The sequence below is a fragment of the Buceros rhinoceros genome, unplaced genomic scaffold (assembly GCF_000710305.1).
Source record: "Buceros rhinoceros silvestris isolate BGI_N320 unplaced genomic scaffold, ASM71030v1 scaffold15989, whole genome shotgun sequence".
Taxonomy (NCBI): Eukaryota; Metazoa; Chordata; class Aves; order Bucerotiformes; family Bucerotidae; genus Buceros; species Buceros rhinoceros.
In genome coordinates, this window is record NW_010429885.1 from 1 (window position 1) to 4,177 (window position 4,177).

The window sequence follows — 4,177 nt, forward strand, 5'->3', positions numbered from 1 at the left end:
AAAGGAGAGGCGCACAGACAGACAGACAGATGCGCACACACACCCCCCCACACACCCTCTACCTCGCTACCTGCCGGCTCGCTTCCCGCTGCCAGGGTCGGGACGGGAGAAGGAAGGCACTGAGCAAACTTCGGGATTTCCAGCGATGCCCCTGCTGCGGCAGCCCCCGCGCGGGGATGAGATGGGATACCCGGCGACCCTGCTTGCAGAGCTGCCCACATCTGGCCTCATGCTGCAACCCGAGCAGGCACCCCCTTCTCTGCTTGCTCCTGAGGAACCATCTCCAGCCCCACTGACCCATACAGGGGTTTTACAATAAAATACCCTCCTTGCAGTATGAAATGTTACACACTGGTCTGTCGGGGACCTGTTCTGGATCCAGAGGTTGCAGCAGGGCCACAGCACCTGAACACGGATCCTGCCTTCACCCTCAAGAGCTAGCGGCTGAGGGTCAAGGCACACAGGCCTGAATCTGAGTGCTGATAATTAAATTTCCCATTGGATTTATGGGCCTGCTTTCAGGGGAAATCCCGATTCCATTCAACTTGTTAGGATTTTGCCTCTGGCTCCTACGCCTACAACACAGAATTAAACATGAGATTAAATATTTGCATGTGCTGAGCAACCAAGAAGCCATAAAGAAGCACATCTAATGGTCCCTGCATCAGGATTTTTGCCAAACTCGTTTGAGCTCGGTTCCCTGGTCCGAATTACCACCTGGCCGCACAAACACTTGGGGCAGCCCAGGAGAAGAGTCAGCAACAGGCAGGAGCTGGCGCAGGAGCCTTACGCCTGCTCATCGCTCTGTGACACCATGATCTACACAAAGCCTGGTTGCTCAGGTTTAAGTAACAAAACACAGTCAAACTTTAAACACGTATTTACAGGCGGCTCCTGATAAAGCCAAGTGAATCATGTAATTATGCCCCTTCCTTATTTTGAATCACTTAAATATCCATTTCTTGTTTGTACTTCTGTCCTCCTGCCAACTCAAAGCACGGCTGCGTGATGGTGATCTCCCACCCATGATCTCCCATCCGTGGTGCCGGGGTAAAGCAGTTACTCGCGGCACACGATGGGGCTCTCCAGAATGCGGTCGGGTACGCCCAGCCTGGCTCCTCAGGTTTCCCTCTTCCCCCATTGTGTTCGTGCACAACCGGGAGCAGGAGCAGAGGAAAGCTGAGGCACGAAAGGCATGTGCCTAAGGCCCTGGCTTTCAGCATCACAAGGTAGTATCAGAATCCAGTGTTTTCTGGAGGAGAGAGGAAGGGGGGCACGCATGTCTCATGACAGACCTACAAAGGAGAGCTTTAAACTGTGAAGCAGGGCTAACCAACACGATTCCAGCAGTGTTTGTGGTTGGTTATAGAGCTGGCTTCCAGCAGAGGCAGGAGAACAGATGACATCCGGAAGGAGAACGCCTGGTCCCACACCTGCCCGTGGGCGGACCAAGTCTCCACTAGCCTGCGCCGCTTCCACCCCAGGCTCCGCAAAACCTGGCGCGCGCTTCTTCACCCCTCCAGCCTTTTGGCTCCGTAATCCAGACAGGAGAAAAAAATAACTTGTGACATCCCCCAAGGACAATCCACCAGTCACACCACGGCAAAATGTCATTCACAGCAAATTAAATCATGACACAGATCATCCTACTCCTCTCCTCTGCGACGCATACTCGCACTCTGGATATCTGCATTAGTCTGGGCTGCAGCAGGTCACCCGGTGTCACCCACACCAAGCCCCTGCCACGGGAGAGCGTGTTCCAGTCTGCTCTCACAACAGCCACACAAGTGACAAACGAGCTCTAGTTAGGAGGCCTGCCTTAGGAGTGAGGACACACACGCCAACATCTCCCGACGATCTCCAAATGCTACGTAAACATTGCCGAGACGGTGCTTAAAAAAAGAAGGGATCGAATAGGATATCAAAGAGCATATTTGGAATCAGAGCAGGGGAAATAACACAATAAAATAAACTTTTCTGATTATAATTGCTCTCAAAAAAATCTCATCTTGTCCGAGAGCTGCTAACCATTCACAGAAATATTGAATACACAGAACGAACCATTAAGAGAGCATTTTCCAGCTCAATTCTTTTGGCTCGTCTACTCTAGAGAACACTAAATTACCACAAACACTGAGAAACCCTTGTGTGAACGGCGTCTGTTTGGTGCCGTTTACAGCAGCGTAGAAAACAAACTAAGTGGCGCTGACCCTGGTCATGCCTGTGTCCACACTTCAGCTTTGCGTGATATAAGCCCGTAATGAATAACATCTGTAATTAAACTGCTGAATCAGCCTGAGTGGAAGCTGCATGCAAACAGACAGCACCTTCCATTCCGAACTGGTGCTTTGATTGCACCTCACCTGAAGTCATATATAAGTCTCATCAATATCATAATCTTCTCCACAGAAACCAATTATGTTGTCACAAACTGAGACAATAACCTCAAGCGAAGAATAAACAGCAGGAGCAGATGAGTGCCAAAGAACCAGATTTTATTCTCATGCAAATATCTTTAAGTAGTAAAACCAATTTGAGAGGAGGAGGACTACAACCCCCGCGCTGGGCTCACCTGCTCCTGAGCATCTCTCATACCAGCAGATTTCAGCTGCTGCTGAACAGGACCCGTGTCTTCGTATTAGGCCCCAGAGTTTATGATTTTATGGTTCTCAGTGAAGTGAAATACAGATTTTAATGAGGCACAAACATGCCTTTGATTTAACCCTCCTTTGAAACTTTTAATGCATCTTTATAGAATATTATAGTTAGCTGGTATTAGAAAAATTATTTACATGGCAACAACTGGAAAAACAACCTCAAACTGGTTTATATGCAAGTCCCTGAAAAGCCAGGTCTTTTGATTCGAGCTGCTGCTGCTTTCTGCAGGCCAGCACATATGTTTTGGAAAGAAAACCCACGGAGATGTTTATGAATCACAATTATTGACCTGTATCAGAATAGGAGAGTTACCTGATAGCTTTCTGAAGTTCATTGTTTCGGTGTAAGTGTCCATTCACATGAAAAACGATCTTAACTGTTGGGCCTGGGCAAATTTCACGACACTTTTGTCAAGAGTTCTAGGCAGTGTTTCAGTCGTATTCTCAACACGAGCAGTGACATTCTGACAACCTCAACATCCATCTAGGACACGATCTCACTGCTTCTGACTATCTATTTGATCTGAACTACGACATAAGAGTAATCAGCAGATGCACTGTGTACCCACCACTATCTCTTTAATAAATGGTCTGATTGATCAACCTTAGATCAAATAAAGTAACTCAAGACAAAATAATACATTGATTGCCCTCTCCATGCAATGCCTACTGCCACAGACTTCCCCTAACCAGTATCCAGCACAGGAGGAGGAGCAGCAAAAGCAGCAAAGGGTTGTACAGGTCTCTCTTGAAGGAGGTCAACTGAGGACCATTAAAGTGCAGTAGAGGAGCAGCACCCGAAACAGCTAGAACCTAGATAGAACGTGCTGTAACGCACGTGCTCCATTTCTCTCATAAGCCTTAAAACCAAAACAACCCCCCCCAAACCCTGACACGCTGTCATCTTACAAAGACGTAAGTAAGACTGCAGAGTAGTGAAACATCAAGTTCATCTACCACACAAGCCGGGCTCTTCATTACAGCAGGAGCCATGGCGTGATTGGGACTATCCACGGGGAAATGAGGGAAACCCCAGCACGCTTCCTTCTTCCACAGACCCTTGTGCCACAGCGTGTTTCCACAACACAGTTTCATAGAACCACAGAATGCTCTGGGTTGGAAGGGACCTTTAAAGGTCATCTAGTCCAACCCCCGGTTGGTGTCTCCAAGAGCCATATTCTGTCAGTAAATGCAAAAACTAGTGAAATAGGCTCTGAAGAAGATAAGAAGTGACTGCCACGCTGTGGAGGAACATGCAAATAGATGTGGCTGCTTGCTGAAAGAGTGGATTAACCTGAATATGTAACCTGCTTTCCGGTAAGTGGCTTGGTGCGCTCCGACACGCAGCGCAGAACGCAGTCAGACAGTTGTGTCCAACACGTGGGCTGCAGCTTGAGCACTACAGACCAAAGCCAAACATGCAGAGCTAAACAAATGGTAAGTAAAGGAAAAGCTGGAGTACAGTTTACCTGGTGAGAGCTCAGGTGCTCTGCTGTCACCTGCAAACCTGACCTGGAGTT